Consider the following 23468-nt stretch of genomic DNA (forward strand, 5'->3'; position numbering starts at 1 on the left):
AAATATCATTCTGCACAAGAAAAATTAGGGGAAAAAAACAAACAAACAACAAAAAAGGTGAAAATGCTATGTTGTGAACCACACTCAGTGTCCTCTATCTGGATGTATATGCCCTCTTCATTACTGAACAATTGGAACTGGTTTGAATCATCATCTTGTTGCCATGTACAATGATCTCCTGGTCCTGCTCGTTTCACTCACCATCAGTTCATGTAAGTCTCTCCAATCTTCTCTGAAATGATCCTTATATTTCTTATAGAACAATAATATTCCGTAACATTCATATACCACAATTTATTCAGCCATTCTCCAACTGATGGGCATCCATTCAATTTCCAGTTTCTAGCCACTACAAAGAGGACTGCCACAACCATTTTTGTGCATATGGTTCCCTTTCCCTTCTGTAAGATCTCTTTGGGGTATAAGCCCAGTAGAAACTGGTCAAAGGGTTTGCACAGTTTGATGGACCTTTGGGCTATAAAATTGCTCTCCAGAATGGTTGGATCAACTCACAACTCTACCAATATCCTCTTCAACACTTATTATCTTTTCCTATCATCTTAGCCTACCTCAGAGTTGTTTTAATTTGCATTTCTCTGATCCATAGTGATTTAGAGCATAAAATTAAAAGTCTTAAAAGGAGTCCTTATTCACAGAGACATAAGGTTTGCCTGCCTCCTGTGGCAGTCTGAGCAAGCCAAGAATCCAGGAGAGCCCCAACATCTAGGCTTTGCCTTCCTCAGCGGCCCATGGGCCGGGCCACAAGGCCAAAAGAAAAGGACCCAAATCTTGATTAAACTAATATTTTACATTCTCCCCCTTTCATCCTATCACTTTAATAGTAGATGACTCCAGGATACAACTTCGACAAGATAAGCTAGGTTACAATGTTTATTATACATCAAAATGTTTTTACACAGAATACTTTCTGGTCCTAAGATGAGTACGCTAGAGGGTAAAATTCAGCATAAAAGTTCATTTCTGTGACAGCCATAACACTCGATTGGATTTTAGAAATGCTTTGGAGAGCTTAGAAAATTTTACATTTGCAGTGTTGAAATGATTAGTACTTTAAAAATGCATTTTCTTTTTTTATGAACAGAAATGAGGATTCTTTATTCTTTGGGAGAGATAAAAGTTCACTTCCTGTTTTATCTAAATGCTGGGCTCTTTCAAATGAAATTATTTATCTTCCATTCCAGCAGGAACTCATGATTTCTCAGATGTTAATACAGTAGCAGGAACTCATGATTTCTACAGAATCAAAAGCTGTGGCTAAAACTTTGCAAATAATAGCTTGTGCTTGTTCCTGTGTTATGTAAAATAAAAAGACAAAATTATGTTATTAAAAGCATTCATTAGTTTAAAATATATACTGAGGATTATGATCTAATACAATAAATTTCCCAAAGGATCTCAGACATGGATAGTTAACCCGGTCTCCAGAATTGTGCTCTCACCCCAGGCCTTGAAAACCTACCAAAAAGTTTTAGTTTTGCTTCTTGGTATGGACTAGCTAGTAAAAAATTGGAGATAGGAGTGAAGCATAAGGAGGAGGTGAAATCAGCCAAAACCTTACCAGGCTGTTACACTGGTACACCCACAGACTATACTCTTCAGTTTGTGTCTGTGGAATTGAACGCCAGTAAGCTTTTTCCTGCTCCTAGACCATCATCATAACACACCATCCGGATGATTAAATACAGAGCATTTCTGTGTAAAACGTCCTGCAAAAGTGAGGGGAAACTTCACACATCCAGCTTCATCCTGAAAGACTTGTATTTAAAGGCAGAAGGCAGAGAAGGCACTGGAAAGCATAGAGAACATAGAGACAGGCTATGGAGAGGACAAAATTTTGAAGATCAAAGATCCAATCTTCTCTTTCAAACTCATATTACCGAAGGGTTTTTATTAGGGGGGAGGAGGTGAAGACAGTGGGAGGAATGGCTCCTCAGGTAGTTAAGAAGGAATGAGTAGAGAATGCACTAAACAAATGCTTACATTTCTGAAAGTCAACTATTAATCTCAGGACTCCATGTTGTTTTTTCTTCCACCCTGTTCTTTATTCAAAATATCCTTCCTTGATCCCTCCTTTTCTATATGCATTGCGTCCTCCAGTAAAACATTAATTTCTTGAGGTCAGGAATGTTGCATTTTATTATTTGTATTTTTATTAGTATAATGTCTGATCTGTAGAAAACAATGCTCATTCACTTATTTATCATTATCATTAAAAAAAAAGCAAGAGGAAAATTCAGAATGATCAAGGCTGTTATAAAAGTTAGTTCTCAGGATACATGAAACTGTTTCTCACAGAATTGCTCAATATAATACATTTTGGCAAAGGGAAATGTAATGCTTTTAAAAGCCTTAAAAAACCACCCCTACTGGTCAGTTTTTGTAGTCCACTTTAAACATATCAATAGATCACATCCCTAATTATGAGCTCTGGGAAAATCAATCTAACTTTATTTCCCGATGTACATTGATAATAAAAATAAAATAATCATCCTAAAAGGTTCCTTCCCTATTAAAAGCACAGTCTTCTTTCTCATCTTGGTGAAAATACTCCAAGGATCCCTGTAAGTACAGTTGCTGATATGACTAGTCCCCTCTACCTAGAGAATGGCCCCTATTAACTAACTCCTTCAAGAAGGAATGTTCTTGTCTAGTTTTAACAAATCTCCCTCAGCCCTACCGGAGCACTTTCCTTTGCACCTCTTTAATGCACTTCTAACACACAGCAATGGATATTTGTACATTTTTGTTCCTCTCCCTAAAGTGTAAGCCCCCAAAGGGCAGGAACCTTGCATTATCTACACCAATAAAATCAATATTTTCAAGGAGAGTGTTCTTTTTTTATTTTTATTATGATATTTTTTATTATAGCTTTTTGTTTAAAAGATATATTCATAGGTAATTTTTCAGCATTGACAACTGCAAATCCTTTTGTTCCAACTTTTTCCTTCCTTCCCCCAGATGGCAAGTTAACCAGTACATGTTAAATATGTTAAAGTATAAATTAAATACAATATATGTATATATGTCCTAACAGTTATTTTGCTGTACAAAAAGAGTCAGATTTTGAAATAGTGTACAATTAGCCTGTGAAGGAAATCAAAAATGCAGGCGAACAAAAATATAGGGATTGGGAATTCTATGTAGTGGTTCATAGTCATTTCCCAGAGTTCTTTCCCTGGTGTAGCTGGTTCAGTTCATTACTGGAGAGCTTTCAACAAGAAACAAAACTCATAGTCCTTAACACACTTATCATTGTTCCATTTGTTTCTAGCAATTGAAAAACTGACAAATCTACAACAAGTTTGTTAATGTTTTATATTTTATTCATTATAATAGCATTTAGAATTTTTTAAAACCCATTAATGCTATACAGAAACATATCTGTACACAGAAGGTATGTACTAAGGAGTTAGATAAGGTAGCTGATTGACATGTGGACACAGATCCCTTGTAATGGCCCCATGGCCCTTAAAGGGGGACATGACCTACATAATGGGGTACCCAGATCCAGAGAAATATCCTACTTCCAGGCAGAGCACTCTCTGTAATGGGCTGAAGCTCAAGTTGATGCACTGAGGTCCCAAGCACGTGAGGCTAAATAGTAATTGGGCCATACTCTTAATATATATGCTTGGAGAAAGAATGACCCCACCCACTCTTTGTGCAAGTCCTGATGTGTTGTATAGGAAATGACGATTTTGGTTGGTGGAGGCAGAGGGGTAGAGAGAGACTGCTGGCTAGTTTCTGGTCTGGCCGGCTTCTTGACTCAGCTGTACACATTGCAATCGTGAACCCCCTTCACCTCTGATCCTTCTTCACCTGTAGAGATACAAGCAAACCCTCTCCCCCAAGCAATTAGCCTATCTGGTCCCTTCCATTCACCACTTTCTGGGTCTCTCCACATCACCTGGCGATTATCTAAAGATAGTGGAGCCACTCACACTGGACACTGACCTTCCGGTGGGTTATAAAACCTGTCTGCCGGAGCCAGTGCATCCTTGTCAAAAATCAAGAAGTTAATAGTATAAAGGGCTAGATTTAAAAGTTCTCTAGGGTTACCTGTGGTGCCATTCTTTCTCCAGGCATATATATTAATAGAGTAAGGTCCAATTACTATTTAGCCTCACATGCTTGGGACCTCAGTGCATCAACTCAAGCTTCAGCCCATTACAACTATCCAGTGTAGATGTTTAACAAATGTTTGTTGAATGAATGATGAAACATAAAACACAAGGTTTCTGATAATTTGATAAGATTAAATCACCAATGATCTTTTTTCCTTTTAAATTATATTCAAAACATATTAATTATATGTTGATACTTTAATGCCACATTTAGAAACTCCCATGATGACCTACTCCTCCAAAGGAATGAATATTAACTTTTCATTTCTCTTTGAAGCCCAAATGAAAAAAGAAAAATAGTTACCATTGAAGTTCTAGATGAGAAATCTAGTCAGAGCCTCTAAACTTCACTCCTCCTGTCCAGTGTTTATGTGACTATCATAAAATAGTCTTATCATCCAAATCCCAGAGAATTCGGGTTATAAGTAGACTTAGAAGAGATTCCCTATGAAGTAAAAAATCTTATTCATTTCACAATTAAATATTGTTATTATTCTTTTATACTAATTATAACCAGTATATAATTATAGCTAATTATATACTAATTATTCTTTTTATACTAATATTTTATATTGGGTAATTATTATATTATAATTATAACTCCTGGAATCTTTTAATGGTTTATTAATTTTTTGGTTGAGTGGATAAAAAGCAAAAACAAAAAGCCTTTCTAAAAGCACTCTCAAAGCCTATAATTAGCAAATGAAATAACTATTAAGTATGGTCAAATTTTGCCTCATGTCTACAGCAAGGTTATATAAATTTCTTTAAATTATGTTCTCCTGCACATCACATATATTTAGTTATGCCAAAGATACTTGCCTGTTCAGGTAGGTTGGTAGATTGTTCACATGAAAAAAAAGGTGATTTTTTTTTTATTATACTTTTTCAAACAAATATTCGCCAATTCTTTGTTTTAATTTGCCAGAAGCAAAAAATAAATTTTATCTTAATTTGTTCATCTTTTCCCCAGACTTATCTGTTAAATTGGGGCAGTGTTCAGTTGTCTTTTCTATAATAATTGGGCATAAATTTCTGAGGCAGTTTCTATAATGATTGATAGCACTCAGCTATATGTTAAATAAAATAACTATTTCCATAAACCAGGGCTGAACAACTTGGCAATCAATGTTATAAAAAAATTATCTAAATAGTTATATACTCAGACTTCATTTTTTAGTTTGAAATTTCCATGGTACCTAGATGTCTCCAGGAAATTGCTAAAGTTCTCACAAAAGAAAATTTGATCACAGCAGATGTTTGTCTTTTGTACTTTATATAATACAGTAACTTTAAAAAATCAGACTAAAGAAAAAAATCTTTTTAAAGGTTCTAGATTACTAGGAACAGGAAAATTAGGAGAAAAATTCACATTTATATGAACAATTTAGAATGTGTACTTTTTAAAATAATGAAAAATTCTATTATGTAATTTGGCTTACTGCTATAAATACAAACCATTTCTTAGAGTCATTGATGTAGCGGCATTATTAGTGTTTTACACTTTGTTTTGGAAAAATGATTATTTTTGGTCAGATTAAATGATATTTCTACTACTATACTAGGTCCAAACTAATTTTAATCCCACAAAATTAACTCTATCATCATAATGTAATACTAATAATTTCATAAGGATGTAAAATACTAACAAACCATATAATTTAAAATAGGAAAACCCAAAATTTAAATGATTGGATAACTAGCTTTAAATAAATAGGCCAATACAGAAATGAATGGCTAAGGAAATTATTGTAAGAAGTATCTTTCAATTAAAATGAAAAATTGACTATAATCTATAGATTGCTAAGAAACATTTATTTAATACCTTAAATAAATTCCTTAACTTCTCTTTCCCATTCATTTCCACCAATTGCATTATGGATAAGTTTTGAGAAGTGGGAATTGTGACGAATTATTAAGAGTAATTTTATTTTTAATTATCTTTTTAAATTAAGGATTTATTTTCTCTTCCTCCTCTTCCCTATCCAATTGAAAAAACAAAAACTCTTATTCTCACATGGACCCTGTCAAAATTTGTTATTTCAACAAAAAAATTCACTGCCAAGCATGTGCAAGTTAATATTTAATATATATGAACTATTAATAATTTAAAAAAAACAAAACCTGCTGGAACCATGGTTTGAGAATTAACCCATGGAAACACTGCCATCTAGTGGACTGACATGCAACTGACCTTACAAGAATACATCCCTTTCCCAAAGCCAAGAATTCATTATCTAAGATTACACAAAAGCAAGGAGTTGAGATGTCAAAACCATATGTACTACAAATTCTGTCTCTAACCCAAACATCTTTTTTTTTTTTTTTTTTTTTTTACCTGCGCCACATCAATGTAATTTATGAGATCCAGTGGCCCTTCAAGACTTTTCCCATCAGTGAGTTTCAGTTTCTCAATGGCACCAACATATTTAATTCGAAATTCCGCACAGGTATCAGAATTACTGTCACTTTGCCCTATTAAGTGAAAATAATAAACATCAGTTAATTTTTAAAATGCATATTAGCAGTAAGAACACTTGCTCTAAATTTTCCTTAATTTCAGTCCCCTACCACTAGCTACTTGCTAAATATTCCCACCTACTTATCTTGGGATCATTTCAAATTCAATCCATGCAAAACAGAATTCATTATGTTCCCCTCAAACCTGCCCCTCCTCCAAACTTCCTTCTTTTTACTGAGGATACTAGCATCCTGTGCATGATTCTCATCATCCCTCCCCTGCACTAATCATAATAACTTCTTTCTCAGTCTCTATCTAGGGTTCTCCAATTCATCTTCTGACCCCCACCTCCCTTACTCTGTCCTCCTCAGTTTCCTCTTTTCTTACCCTTTTCCCCTCTTACTTCTGCTTTCCTTTCTATCAGCCTTCCCTCTTTCCCCTTTCTCCTTCTACTTTCCTATAGAGTAGGATAAATTTCTATACTCAACATAGTGTGTGTTATTTTCTCTTTGAGAAAAATTTGATAAGATTGTTTCAAACAGTGCTCGTTCCCCTCTCTTCTTTCCATCTACTCTGATAGGCCTTTTTGGCTCTTTTTATGGATATAGTTTACTCTATTTATCGTTCCCTTTCTTCTCCGGCACAACCTTTTCCCCACTACTTTTTCTTTATATCATTACATCAAAGTCAACTTATATCCATTTTCTTCATCTATGTATAAGCCTTTAAAAAGTTCATTAGTATTTTATGTTCCAAACATATGTAAAGATAGTTTTCAACATTCATTTTTGTAAGACTTTGTGTTCCAGATTTTTCTCCCTTTCTCCCTTACCTCACTCCTCCCCAAGACAGCAAGCAATCTGATACAAATTAAATACATGTAATTCTTTTAAACATATTTTCACATTTATTATGTTGTGCAAGAAAAATCATATCAAAAAGAAAAAAACATGAGAAAGAAAAAAAATAAAGGAAACAAATAAATTTCCCAAATGAATATTGTTGTAAATCTTAAATAAAATATTAGCAAAGAGATTACAACAACTTATCACCAGGAAAATGGTAATTCTATGATCTAGTGGGATTTAAATATTGATGGAGAGTTAGCTCAATATCGGGAAATTATCAGCATAATTGATCACATAAATAACAAAACTAACCCATCATTTGATTATCTAAAAAATTACAGAAAAAGTATTTAACAAAGTATAGCTTCATTCCTAATAAAAACTTAGGAATAAATGGAATTTTCCTAAAATGATAAGTAGGATCTATCTAAAACCATCAGTAAGCATTACATGGAATGAAGAAAAGTTAGAAGCATTCCTTAGTAAGATCAGGTGAAACAAGAATGCCCATTATCACCACTACTATTAATATTGTACTAGAAATGTTAGCTTTCATAATAAGAGAAGAAAAAGAAATTGAAAGAATTAGAGTAGGCAATAAGAAAACAAAATTTTATCACCCTTTGCAGATGATATAATGGTTTATTTTAAAAATCCTAGAAAATCAACTAAAAAACTACTTGAAAAAAATGTTCTTTATTAATATTCAGCTAAAGAGTAAAATCTAATCATAAAATTAATTTTAGAAACAAATCTCTTAAAAATCCCCATGGTCAGTGAACTGAAAGAGCCTTAGCAACCTTAAAATCCTATTTATTTTACTAAATGGTCTTTCACAAGCTGTTCTGTCTTTAGATTCCTCTAAGCATAAAATGCAGGTTGAAAATAACTAGTGTCTCTCTCTACCTTAGCAAAATACCTCAGAATGAAAGAAATTATATTCATGAAATGTCTGTGATCTCCTTATAAAAATGGTACTAAATAGGCACAGAGCACATAGTAATAATACATTTTTCAAGACCCACCCATGTACCCTTAGTATGAAGATTACCTGGATTCCTGTGATAGACAAATGCTTTTCTTGCTAGCTTAGGCAATAAGAGATGAAAAAGAGATTAGAGGAATTAGAGTAGGTAATGAAGAAACCAAATTATCACTTTTTGCAGATGATATGATGGTATATCTAGAGAACCCCAGAGATTCTACTAAAAAGCTATTAGAAATACTCCACAACTTTAGCAAAATTGCAGGATATAAAATAAATCCACATAAACCCTCAGCATTTTTGTACATCACTTACAAAACCCAACAGCAAGAGATACAAAGAAAAATCCATTTAAAATAACTGTCGAGAGGATTTGGGAATTTATCTGTCAAAGGAAAGTCAGGAATTTTATGAGCAAAACTGCAAAACACTTTCCATACAAATAAAGTCAGATCTAAACAATTGGAAAAATATTAATTGCTCTTGGATAGGTCAAGCGAATATAATAAAGATGACAATACTACTTAATCTATTTATTTATTGCTATACCAATCAGATTTGACAACAAATTTTATCTGGAAGAACAAAAGGTTAAGAATTTCAAAGGAACTAATGAAAAAAAAAAATCAAATGAAGGTGCCTAGCTGTACCAGATCTAAAACTATATTATAAAGCAGCGGTCACCAAAACCGTGTGGTAGTGGCTAAGAAACAGACTAGTTGATCAGTGGAATAGGTTAGGTTCACAGGACAAAATAGTCAATAACTACTGCAATCTAATGTTTGACAAACCCAAAGATTCCAACTTTGGGGATAAGAATTAACTATTTGACAAAAACTGCTGGGAAAACTGGAAACTAGTATGGCAGAAACTGGGCATTGACTCCCACTTAACACCATACACCAAGATAAGGTCAACATGGGTTCATGACCTAGGCATAAAGAATGAGATTATAAATAAATTGGAAGAGCATAGGATAGTTTACCTCTCAGACCTGTAGAGGAAGAAGGAATTTGTGACCAAAGAAGAACTAGAAGTCATTATTAATGACAAAATGGAAAATTTTGATTATATCAAGTTAAAAAGTTTTTGTACAAATAAAACTAATGCAGACAAGATTAGAAGGGAAGCAATAAACTGGGAAAACATTTTTACAATTAAGGATTTTGATAAAGGCTTCATTTCCAAAATATATAGAGTGACTCTAATTTATAAGAAATCAAGCCATTCTCCAATTAATAAATGATCAAAGGATATGAACAGACAATTTTTGGAGGATGAAATTGAAACTATTTCTATTCATATGAAAAGGTGTTATTGATCAGAGAAATGAAAATTAAGACAACTCTGAGATACCACTACACGTCTGTCAGATTGGCTAAGATGACAGGAAAAGATAATGACGAATGTTGGAGGGGATGCAGGAAAACTGGGACACTGATACATTGTTGGTGGAATTGTGAATGGATACAACCATTCTGGAGAGCAATTTGGAACTATGCTCAAAAAGTTATCAAACTGTGCATACCCTTTGATCCAGCAGTGTTTCTACTGGGCTTATATCCCAAAGAGATACTAAAGAAGGAAAAGGGACCTGCATGTGCCAAAATGTTTGTGGCAGCTCTTTTTGTAGTGGTCAAAAACTGGAAACTGAGTGGATGCCCATCAATTGGAGAATGGCTGAATAAATTGTGTATATGAATGTTATGGAATATTATTGTTCTATAAGAAATGACCAACAGGATGATTTCAGAAAGGCCTAGAGAGACACATGGACTGATGCTGAATGAAATGAGCAGGACCAGGAGATCACTATACACTTCAACAACAGTACTATATGATGATCAATTCTGATGGAAGTGGATATCTTCGGCAATGAGAGGATCCAAATCAGTTCCAATTGATCAATGATGAACAGAACCAGCTACACCCAGCAAAAGAACACTGGGAAATGAGTGTAGATCACAACATAGCGTTTGCACTCTTTATGCTGTTGTTTGCTTGCATTTTTGTTTTTCTTCCCAGGTTATTTTTATCTTCTTTCTAAATCCAATTTTTCTTGTGCAACAAGAGAATTGTATAAATATGTACCCATATATTGCATTTAACATATACTTTAATATGTTTAACATGTATGGGACTACCTGCCATCTAGGGGAGGGGATGGAGGGAAGGAGGGGGAAAGTTGGAACAGAAGTTTTTGCAATAGTCAATGTTGAAAAATTACCCATGCATATGTTTTGTTGATAAAAAGATATAATAGTAAAAGAGAGAGAGCGAGAGAGAGATGCTTTTCTTCATGAGAAAATAGAACTTGAGGCATATGGATTATCCTGTAGTTAAAGTAGATTTCATTCCAGGAAGCTCTAAGTAGTCAGAATAAATCCAGATTCTTACACTCACTATGGTTAAAACTGTACAGAAATAAAATATTTAAGATAAATATTACCTATATCCATTCCAAATGTGAAGTATACTATGCTTTATGACTACAATTAAGGTTTTAAATCTTGATAGCCAAAGAAAAACTGCTTTAAAAAAAATTTACACCTTAAGTCAGGAAAAGGGGGGTAGTATAACATGTAAAAGAGAGCATGTTTGTAAAGAGATTTATTTCCATGAAATGAAAGGTTAACTGACTAAATCAGAATAGAGATAGAACAAATATTCATTAATGGATATGATCACACTGGATCAAAATTGTGTTTAGGTACAATACACACAAATTAAACTTTAGTCAAAAATCTACAATGTTATGGTCATTTGTAGTGTATTCTATAGACTACAAGGTCCAGGAAGGCAGCAACATTCTAATTTAATATTTATATTTCCTCCACTGGAAACTTGAGGCAAGAAGACCTTGAAGGTGTTTTCACTGGCTGTCCCTCATTCTCATAACATTCTCCTTCCACTTCTCTGCCACCTAGCTTTCCTGGTTGCATCTTCTGTAAGAATTAGTATTAATCTTAATGTCCTCCTTTTGTTATTTCCCTCAATTTATCCTGAATACTTTTTGTTTATACATTGTTGTTTCACATTATTTCCCCCATTAGACTATAAGCTACTGGTGAGCAAGGAATTTTTTGACTTGCTTTTCTTTGTAGCACTGGAGCTTACAAAGTATTTGGCACACAGTAGGCACTTAGTACATGCTAGGTAACCAATAATTACAAAAGTCCAGATGAATAGTGATGAGATCCTGAACCAAATTGGTGGTCATATGAAGAGAGAAGGGAAGAGATGAGAAATATTGTAGGGACAAAAGGATTTGGCAAATGATTGGCTACACAGCATCCTGTGTAGCTCCACGGTCACAAAAATATGACTACTTAAAAGAATGATTGTACTCTAGACAAGTCATTAAAAAGGTGGGAAAAAAATGAATTCTATTTTAGATTAGAGTGTGGAAAGCCTATGGGACATACAGGTGGATATGACTTAGCAGCCACATGTTGACTTGAGATTATAGCTCAGAAAACAGACATAGGCTCCATAAGTGGATTTGAGAGCAAATGCATAGAGAGATGATGGGTAAATCCATAAAAGTTAACAAAACTACTAAGAAAACGCGTTTACATGTCAACAAGATTATACGATGAACAGGTCTGATGGACATGACTCTGAAACAATGATATGACTGAAGCCAGTTCCAATAATCTTGTGATGAAGAGAGCCATTTGCACCCAGAGAAAGAACTGTGGGGACTGAGTACGGATCACAACATGGCATTTTCACTCTTTTTATTGTTGTTTGCTTGTTTTCTTTCTCATTATTTTTTTCCTTTTTGATCTGATTTTTCTTGTGCAGCAAGATAATTATATAAATATGTATATATATATATATATATATTGGATTTAACATATATTGGATTACTTGCCAACTAGGGGAGAGGATGGAGGGAAGGAAGTGAAAATTTGGAACACAAGGTTTTGCAGGGATCAATGTTGAAAAATTATCCATGCATGTTTTGAAAATAAAAAGCTTCACTTTAAAAAGAAAAGAAAAAACAAAGAAAAGGTGTGTAGAGAGAATGGAGGGCTTAGGCCAGATCTCAGAAGTAAAATCACATAGAGAAGATAAATATATATATATAAAGTATACTTATACAGCAAAGAATATTGAGAATAGCCCAAACAAGTAGGTGAAAGGAGAAGCAGAAGAGTATCGGAAAAGACAGTTATTACATCAGCAATTCTTAATGACCAACTAAATGAACTATTTAATCTAAAAGATTCCTTCTAGCACTATGGTTCAGTGGAAATAAGTAGTAGTTGCATGGTAGGGTTCAGACCCTGGCTATGCTTCTTATTTACATGACCTTGAGAAGGTTATTTCATTTCTCTAGATCTGTTTCCCCAACTTGAGAATGAATCAGATACCAAATGATGACCTAAAAGGTTCCTTCTATCTCTAATTATATGATTCTAAAATTATGATCTTATTCAATTATAGTGAAAGCATTTCAATAAATATTATATGCCTACAGGCCCAAAGCACTATAGGGAATAAGAAAAATATTAAGAAGTCTCTACAGTGAGTCTTACTTAATGAGAGATATACACAAATAACAACAAAACAAGGAGGAGTACTCTAAGTTAATGTTAAAGAATACAAAGAAAAAACTAAAGAGATTACAACTAATTTGGGGGAATATCAGAAGAGGTACCATATTTATTAAGTGTGTATTATTTGCTAGGCATTGGGTTGAGAGCAAGGGAAGGGGAGGGAAAGAAGGAAGGGATGAAGGAAGGAAAGAAGGAAGGGAAGAAGGAAGAGAGAAAGGAAGGAAAGAAAGAAGGAAGGAAGGAAGGAAGGAAGGAAGGAAAGAAGGGAGGGAAGGAAGAAGGGAGAAAGGAAAGAAAGGAGAGAGGGAGAAAGAGAGAGAAGAAAGAATGGAGGGAGGGAGGAAAGGAGGGAAGGAGGGATAGAAGAAAGGAAAAGGGGAAGAAAGGAGAGAGGGAAAGAGGGCAGGAGGGAAAGAGGAATGGAGGGAAAGAGGGAGGGAAAAAGAGAGAGAGTGAGTTGTGCCAGTTCTCTTTTAGTGTCCTGACCCAGTTTCCCTAATTGTCCTATTTAGTTACTCTGCCTCAGGTTATAACCATTCCCTCTTAATGTTTTATAAAGGTTTTATATCTTAGACCTTAGGCTATACTTATTCCCTCTTAATGTTTGATGGGATAAAGGTTTTTATCCATTTTAGACATCATTAGAATATCAGGAGCCTCTCCAGTATCTCCCATTATATCATCCTAGGTGCCTCCCCCTATTAGGTCATCCCCATCCAGGTACCTCCCTCATTATGTCATTGTTCTTGTTACCCTATAAAAGAATCTTGTATCTGACATTCACTGATAGATTTTTTGAGACAATAGTCTCATTTAGCCCTGGGACCAAACGTGGATCCATTTGGTCCCAGTAAATCTCTCCTTTTAAATAAGTTATTAAATTGTTCTCTAAACTCTATCTTGCTCAGTTTCTCCGGCATTACAAGAGGAACAGATAGAAAGAAGGAGAGAGGGAATGAGGGAAGGAGAAAGAAAGGGAGGAAAGGAAAGAGAGGAGAAGAGAGGGAAAGAAGGAGAAAAAGAGAGAGAGGATTTATTAATTATAATTATTATTCAACAATTAATTATTATTATATAATGTAATTATATAATATAATTACATAATATAATATTATTATAATTATTATAGAAATATGGTTATTATTTATTATTTCTCAACTTAAGGTCATCTATCATTTTAACCAATGTGAAAGGGTAAGTTGATATCTCAAAGTTGTATTAATTTGCATCAATAATGATTTAGATCATTTTTTCATATGACTATTTATATAGTTTTAATTTCATCAAAAAAAATTACCTGTTCATGTTCTTTGACCATTTATCAATTTGGGAATAATTCATATTCTATTAAATTTGACAAAGTTCTTTATATATTTGAGAAATGAAACCTTTATCAAAAGACTGAAAATTTCCCTCCAATTTTCTGTTTTCCTTCTAATCTTGACTACATTGGTTTTATTTGTACAAGAACTTCTTGATTTAAAATAATCTAAATTATTCATTTTACACTGTACAATGCTATCTCTTGTTTATTCATAAATTGTTCTCCTATTCATGAGTTTCATAGATAATATATATCATGTTTCTAATTTTCTTTTGATACCTCCCTTTATATCTTGGTCATGTATTCATTTTGACTTTATCTTGGTATTTGATTTAAGATATTGGTCCATGTCCAATTTCTGCTAAGGTGTTTTCCAGTTTTCCCAGCAGTTTTGTTTTGTTTTGTTTTTTGTTTTACCAAAAAATGAATTCTTATTCCCCAAAACTTAAATCTTTGTATTGGTCAGAACAAGGTTACTATATTCCTTTACTATTGTGTATTGTATGTCTATTCTGTTCCACTGATCTAATTTTCTATTTCTTAGCCAGTACTATATGGCTTTTATATTTACTGCTTTATAATGTTGTTTGAGGTCTGTCATTTCTGAAGCTCCTTCTTTTATATATTTTTTCCCATTGGTCTCTTTGAAATTCTTGACCTTTTGTTCTTCCAAATAAATTCTTAAACTTATTTTTTCTAAGTCAGAAAAATAATTGTTTAATAATTTAAATGGGATGGTATTGAACAAATTAGGTGAAATTGCCATTTTTATCATGTTGGCTTTACCTACCCACAAACAATTTATATTGCTCCAATTATTTAAATCTAACTTTATTTGAATAAAGAATGTTCGCATTGTTCCTGGGTCTATTTTGCCAGGTACACTCTCAGGTATTTTATATGGCCTACAATTACTTTAAATGGAATATCTATTGCTATCTCTTCCTTTAGGGTTTTGTTAGTGAGATATAAAAAAGCTGATTATTTATGTAGTTTTAGTTTAAATCCTATTACTTTGCTAAAATTATTTCAACTAATTTTTTTAGTTCAATTTTCAGGATTTTTCAACCATATAATCATATTGTCTGCAAAAAAAGAAAAAAAGGGTTATTACCTCATTTCCCATTTTGAACTTTTAAATTTTTTTTTCTTCACTTATTGCTATTGCTAGTATTTCTAAAACAATACTGAATATTAGTGACACAGTTTCCCTATTTATCTTTTTTTTAATTAAATTTATTGTAGCTTTAACTTTGTCTGACATCATGATTGCTAACCCTGCATTTTTTTACATCATCTAAAGCATAACAAATTCTACTCCAGGACTTTATTTTAATTGTATGCATCTCTCATTTGTAATTGTTTCTTGTAAATGCCATATTGTTGAATTCTGATTTTTAATCCATTTTGTTTTCTTTTCCATTTCCATTTTATGGGTACATTCATCCCATTCACATTCAAAGTTATAATTAGTTTCCCTTCATCCTGTTTTTCCTCATAATTTTTGCTTCTTTACCATTTATCCTGTTCCCTCCTTACCTACTTTACTTCTAACCATTACCTTGCTACCTTATTTCTTGTTCCACCTAACCCTGTATCCTCTGCCCCACCCCAATTCTTAATCTACACGCCCTTCTAAAAATCTGTTCCTTATTCTATCATCCTGCCCTCTTATTTCTTTATAAATTTAGAAGAATTTTGTACCATGTAGATGGATATGTTGTTCCCTTTTTAACCCATTTCCAATGAGAGGTTGTAGCTCTACCAGTCTCCATTTGCTTCTATTATCAATTCTTCCTTTCACAATACATTTGTATGAGATAATTGCTCTTTTTTTTTTTTTGCCTCTCCCCAGTTTTATCTTTTAGAATAAACTCATTTTACTCAGGTCAGTCCAAGATTTTTTTTCAAACAACTCAAGTAATGATGACAGTCTCAAGAGTACTGATAATATTTTCATGTATAAGTAAACAGTTTAATCTTATTGAGTCCCTTATAATTGGTTTTTAATATTTGCTTGATGTTTCTCCTGAATCTTATATGTCAAATTTATCTTTGAGTTCTGGTCTTTTTCTCAAAAATACCTAAAAATTCTTTTACTTCATTGAATATCCCTTTTTTGTTTGTTTGGGATTATACTCAACTTTGTTGGGTAAATTTTTTTTTTTGGTTGCAACCTCAGCTCTTGCTCTTTGAAATATTGTTTCAAGACCTATGGTATTTTAATGTAAAAGCTGCTAGCTCCAGTGTGATCCCAATTGAGGCTCTTTGTGGTAAATTGTTTTTTTCTTCTTGCTTGAATTGTTTTCTTTTTATCCTTGGAGTTTTGATTATATTCCTGTAAGTTTTCATCCTGGGATCTTTTTCAGGTAGTGGTTGGTGGGTTGTTGTTGTTTTTTCCTATTCATCTTCTTGTTGTAAAACTTCAGGCCAATTTTCTTTAACTTCTTGTAATATATCAAGACTTTTTTTGGTTGTATTTTACAAGTAGTCCAACAATTCTTATACTGTCTCTTTTTGATCTGTTCTTAAGATTCCTTTGATTTTATTATTGCTTGTTGTTATATAATGTCATTAGCTTCCCCTTGGTTAATTCTAATTTTCGAGGATTTTATATTAAGTTTTTGGATCTCTTTTTCTAATTGATTGACTTTCTTCTCACAATTTCCTTGATTTTCTTTGATGACTTTTTTCCCTCTAATTTTTCCAGAATCTCTATGCTTTGATTTTCAAAGTCCTTCCAAGAATTTTTTTGGGGCTTATGACAGTTCTCTTTGAATTAGAAGTGGTTTTCAAAACTTCATTATTTTCCTCTGAATAAAAAGCCAGATCTTCTCTATTTCCATAGTAGCTGTTTATAATTGGTTTCTTCCTCCTTTGTTTGTTGTTTTGTTTCTAGGTGTGGGGAGTGGTGCCCTAAACCTCAACCACTCTTATGGTTATTTTCTGAGCTCTGTCCAGGGGCCCAATCTCAGGCACTTCTCTACTACTACCCCTCCCTCCGCCCCAAGCCATGGTTAGAGTCCCCAACAATGCAGTCCCCAAATGCTCTTGCACCCTTTGGTCCTTCTGACAGCTGCAAACTTCATTTCTCTCCTCTGCCCAGAAACTGAAACCAGGAATTCCATTCTCCTGCAAGTACCCACAACCAGAAGCATCCCCAAGCTTTGCCACCCTTACTCCTTCTCAGCTACTGCCACAGCCTAAGACCCCACTCACCTGTGAGACTTCCCATATACAAGCCTGAGATTCCTGAAGCCACCTCTCCGGATCGTTTGCCCCAGGGTTGTTGTTGAGTCCTTCAGATGTTTGCCCCTCCTCCCTGGAAGTCAGATCTCTCAAGTTGTCTTAGAACAACAGTAACTTTAACCCTACTTTTATTTATTTCTGCCGCTCTATGTTCTCTTTGAAGTGATGTTCTCTTTTTAGTAGCTGAAATTTGGAAAAACTGGAATTTTCTGGCCTACTCCACCATCTTCCCAGAATCCTCCCAGAATATTTAAAAAATAAGTTCACAGGCTTCCCAAGTAAGAACCCTTGACACCCAGTGCCAAACTAGAGACTGGATTTAACTTAAGGAGCAATGGAATGTCACTTATGGTATTTTGATATTCAATTTAACATATATTAGGCACTTAGAATATACTAGGTGATCTATGATTAATGAAGTATTGTCTGTTCCTAGAGCTTTGACATTTTATCCGTTGTTCAGTATGAATTGCCTTCACAAATTTTTAACTGTTCTTTATGTATTTTAAATTATGTATTTAAATCTGTTTCATAATATACTCATTTTTAATTTTTTCATAATTTTTTTTGACTGTAGAGACACAAATCTTTGTTGAACAGCTTTTGAAGTCATATTCTCTTTACAATTGATAGATTAGCATAAAAATTCTCAGATAGCTAGAATGCCATAAAATATATGATGAGCCATATCAATAGATGTAATTTCTTATGAAGTTACTAATCCATTTCTCCAAGTATTTTTGCCACTTCATTTTTATAGGTTTACTAAATAAAGACTGTCATTTCAAAGAATCCAGCACTGAATGGGAGAATCCCAAATCCTTTAATACCTTTTACAAAGAAGATGGGAAAAGAAGCGGGAAACTTCTCCACAGAGCCATTTGGTTCTGTCAGGATGGGGGGAGGTTATAAATTCCTACTAAAAGCCAGAGCCAGGATGTCTGAATAAATAGAAGTAAATTCTTGAGAACCGAAGGAGTCATGAAGTCTGAATTCCCCCTTATCTTGAGTCTTACATTAGTAATTTATAACCTTAAAGCAAATGGTCCTCAGTTTTAATGGACCCGAGAGCGGGTTTTATAACTAAGGGGGGATTTAGGCAGAACTGAGATAGAACAATTCAGGGAAACTCATGCAGGGAAACAGGTAGAACAGTTCAAAAGAGACTGTGGCATAACACTCCAATATCTTTCTCAAGAAAATCCCAAATGAGGTCACAAAGAATTTAATGTGACTAAAATAACTGAACACCTGTACTAGGCACTAGGGATACAAAGACAACAAATCCCTCTTTAAGAGAGTCCTTAAAGTGTTGGCTCCTTGCAACAAGGATAAAAAATTCTCACTGTTGCCCTGTGAATTTTTTTTCTTTAAAGAATTAGGGGATCTAGTGGTCTTGGTAATGAAGTTAATACTCAAAGGCCAAGATGCTTTAACTCTCTAGTCCTTACAATATCTAGCCATAATATCCCATGTGCTCTTTAGACAAGGGATGCTCCCTACTCATCTCCCCTTTTCCCAGACTTTTCCCAGTGGAGGCTGAAACCCTTCTAGATAGAAGGCAAATGATGCTGTGAAAAGAGCTCCAAAGACTCAGGAGACCTGGACTCAAATTCTTACCCCGACAAGCCCTACCTGTGGGAATTCTGTGCTGAGGGCACCACCATTCACCATCTCCCATACAGATTTGAACATACTTGTTTATTGTCTCCCAATTAGATCATGAGCTCCTTGAGGGCAGGGATTATCTTTTGCCTTTTTGTATGCCCAGTCCTTAGCATGTGGAACATATAGGCATCTAATAAAAGCTTACTGATTGTCTTTTTAACTAAACATGGCACTATTTTGGCTTCCTCCCTCTCCTGATAACCCCCAGATGCTACTGGCCTCTCAAAAGTAGCTTGTATTCTTATTCTGTCATATATACATACATACACACATGTATGTACAGGTGTTCTCCACTAGAATATAAGCATCTTAAGGCAAGGAGTTCCATTTTTGTTTTTGTATCCCCAGTATTTAACACCACTTGGCACATTGTTCAGAAAATGCTGACTTGTATCGTAGAAAATGATACAGACAAACCCAAAGAACTTACACAATAACAACATTAAAAAGAGAAACATTTTTTAAAAATTTACCATCTCTGATGCAAGGAATGACTGACTACAATTCTAAAGGACCCAAGATAAAGTATGCTACTTAGCTTATGGCAGGGGTCCTCAAACTTTTTAAATAGAAGGTCAGTTCACTGTCCCTCAGACTGTTGGAGGGACTATAGTAAAAATAAAAACTTTGTTTTGTGGGCTTTAAACAAAGAAACTTCATAGCCCTGGGTAAGGGAGATAATCATCCTCAGCTGCCACATCTGGCCCGCAGGCGTAGTTTGAGGACCCTTTCATGGTATTAAGGTGATAAGACAGGATAAGATACAGACAATGTGGTTACTCCTTTTGCCTGAAAACATGTATTTGTTGTTACAAGTTTCATTTAGTATTTTTTTCAAATGGGTGAGTTAAGAGAGAAGATAAATGCTTAATTGAATTTTTTAAAGTTCATAAATGCTTTTTGATTTGGTGCAAATTGCTTCTTCTCTCTGGGCACTCATTTAGGAAACACTCAAAAGTATGCTGGAGCCATCTTGCCAGGAAACTCTCAAGAGTAGATAGTTAAATTTTCATTGTATTTATTTACCCCTTGGAAATCTGCAAATGCTAACAAAGCAGGGCTTGATCTACTGTTGTGTTGTCTAGTTTGAAAAATGGAGAAAATGCAGATGGAACAATTTTCTTTCAAAACAAAAGTTTTATTAAAATGTGTTCAATGAGGCACATAGACTGTGCAAAAGCTCTTCAGTGAAGTACTGTCCACAACAGCCCTGTTTGTCACTGACCATCATGAGAGTGCAGAACAGCCAAGCAATAGGAGGCTCTGGCAGCTAGGTGGCATCTTCCTGAGTTCAAATTTGACCTCAGATACTTACTAGCTCTGTGACCTGTGACAAGTCACTTAACCCCGTTTGTCTCAGTTTTCTCATTTGTAAAATGATCTGGAGAAGGAAATAGCATCCCAAATGGAGTCATGAGAGTTGGATATGACTGAAAATAACTGAGGCTCTTCCATTGAAAAAGCAGTTGCTTGGGAAATAAGATGATTTTGTATTTTTTATACAATTTTCAGGACCTCATTCTAACACTAATGACTATGGAGGGGCTTGTTTATATTTACCTACTGGTGTAAATACATGACAAATAGGGCAGAATTCATATTAGATGAACCCCTAAGAACTGCAAAGGTTTAGAGTATTCTAAATTATCCCCCTAGGGGGTTAACCCCCTAGTATTAAATTCCATATAGAAAAATCAAGAACAAAGCCAAATTGAATAGGTCCTCTTGCCTCCATCTCAGAATTTTTACTACAAAGAAGCTCAGATACAGAAAAATGATTTCTAGTAAAAAGATCCATAGTGAGACTGACCTATAATAAAGTGACTTATGTAAATATCCACCAGAAAAACTTAGAAATCAGAGGCAGTTTAAATATTCATTTGCTTATATCAAGGATTTCTCTACAAATCAGGAAATGGCCACAAACACTGGACACTACTTACTTCAGATGGTTGGAAATAACACTAAACCAAGGCAGTAGGACATCATTTTGAAATCTTCAATTCCCCAGCAAAAACCACACATGATTCCACTGGCACTTCAAAAATAGTTGCTTAACAAAACTTCTCATCCACAAGACAGTGGATTTTCCAAGACTCATTTCTTGGGGATCTAAAATGACCTCATCTCAGATAATAGGATAGTTTTACTTGCTACATGGTGACTATGCAAACTATGGAATCATGCTGAATTAAATCTTATTATTTCTCTTTCAACAGTCAACTTAATGGAGAAATAGGACCTTATTCTAACATATATAATCTTCAAAAAATCAAAAATGTTTCAATATAAATGGATGGGAGTTATTAATTTTTGCTTAAAATAACACAAAAAAATTCACACTATTGAATAAATCTTAATGTGCAAAATTTCCGGGAAAGATTTATTTCAGTGTCTAAAACCCGAGCACTTATCTACATGAAATGAAAACAAAAAAACAGTCTAATGGCCTGAGCAGTTTTTACTCATTTCCAATATAAAGTGCAGTTTAATTTGCTAGTTAAAACCCGCATGTATCCTGAACAATTTTGCATGTAATACAACAAAACATTGAGAAATACATTTTTGTTTTAAAAGGTTAATTTCAGTGTCTAATCTTATCTACATGAAAAGAAAATATTGGCCTAAACAGTTTTTACTCATTTCCAGTGTAAAATGCAGTTTAATATGCTTGATAACACCTGCAGGTATCATGGACAATTTTACATATAATACAACAAAACACTGACAAATATTTTTTCTTCTTGAAAAGGTGGAATTTTTTGCCCATTAATTCCAACTAGCTAACTTTCCAAAGTTTTTTTCTGAATCAGCATGAGTGAAAAGACATAGATTTCACAAACGTAGTTGAAGAGCCTTAAGCATCTTCCTGAATCTTAGCTTAATGCTAAATATTCCCTGCACCTATTATTTCCTTATTCTATTATCAAAACTCCATCAGTCTTGTTTGCCTTCCCGCCACTGGCGGGAGCCTTCATTCCAGGCAAAGTACACGAAGAGGGCGAGTATCAGGTGGACAGACACGACAGCCACAATGGCTGCATAGAAGTAGCTGTCTCTATTGGACATTCCCAAAGTGCCTTCAAACACGTAAGATTTGGAAGAGAAATATAACCCGATGGGCAGGGTGATCATCAGAGCCGAGAAAACCAGAAGAGTCTTCAGGGTCGATGTGAAAGAGCCCTCATATCTGCGTTCGCTCAGCATGGCCTCCTTCTCCAGCTGGTCCATCAAGGTCTGGGAGGAGGGGCGCGAGGGGCCGTCAGTGACTGTGACCGAGACGGCCCACCCTCGGGCCGGCTCACTCAGGGTCCACGCAGGCTAGGGATTACAAGGATTTCGTGGGTCCCCCCCCCCCCCCGCCCTTCCCCGACCCTAGCCCCGCCCCCAGTTAAATGCTGGCCCCGTTGCCCTCGTCCGTGGGGACGCCCCTCCCCGGTGCCTTCCTGGAGCCCGCCTCACCCCTTAGACCCCAAGATGCGACTCCCACGGGGAGCGCCCGGGACCGAGGAAGGCGCGCTGGGCTACTTACACAGGGAGAGGTCGCTTCCTCTCCGTACCTCGGTTTCTTTATCTGTAAAAACGAGAAGGCCGGGCTGGCCGGCTCTAGGGAGGCCTCTCCCAGCTCTGAATCGGGCGGCCACCGCCCCGAGCCATAAAGAAAGGCAGCGCCCATTCTCCTTATTCGCCACCAGTATCTTCACCCCTCTATCACCTGCCTTTGCCGCGGGTCGCCATGGCAACCAAAGGCCTGCTTCCTCCCCCCCCCCCCCCCCACCCTGAGACAAGCCGCCGAGTCGCGACTCCAACCCAACAGAGGCTGGCACGTGGCTGCGGAGCTGGGCGCGGGAAACCCAAAGTTCGTACAGAGTCGCGAACAGGCCGAGTGAGGAAAAAGAGAGGAATAGAGGGACACGGAGAGCGGGTTCTCACCTCACAGCCACCGGACTAGGAAGTGAAGAGCGGAGGCTCCTGGGTAGAGCTCCTTTCGGGACCGTAGAAAACCGGCTTTCTCCAGCAGAGGCAGCCACCCCCACTTCGCTTTTTTAAATTTGCTTTCCTTCCTTTCACCCGTAGGCCGGGATTCCGTCACCATTCCCACCCCGCAAAGGCAGAACGCCTCTATCAGCCCCGCCCCGCGCGCTCCCCGCCTCAAAAGGAAGCCGCGAACCCTCGTGGGGGGGCGGGGGGGGGTCTGGCCCGCACCGGAAGTCGGGTTGGGA

At 35.6% G+C, this 23468-nt stretch overlaps 1 pseudogene; it reads right to left on the reverse strand.

Moving 5' to 3' along the window:
- Window positions 1–584: 584 nt before the first annotated feature.
- LOC100930223 lies at window positions 585–23451 on the reverse strand (annotated as a pseudogene).
- Window positions 23452–23468: the final 17 nt, after the last annotated feature.

Source organism: Sarcophilus harrisii, chromosome 2 (assembly GCF_902635505.1).
Source record: "Sarcophilus harrisii chromosome 2, mSarHar1.11, whole genome shotgun sequence".
In the NCBI taxonomy this organism is placed as follows: domain Eukaryota; kingdom Metazoa; phylum Chordata; class Mammalia; order Dasyuromorphia; family Dasyuridae; genus Sarcophilus; species Sarcophilus harrisii.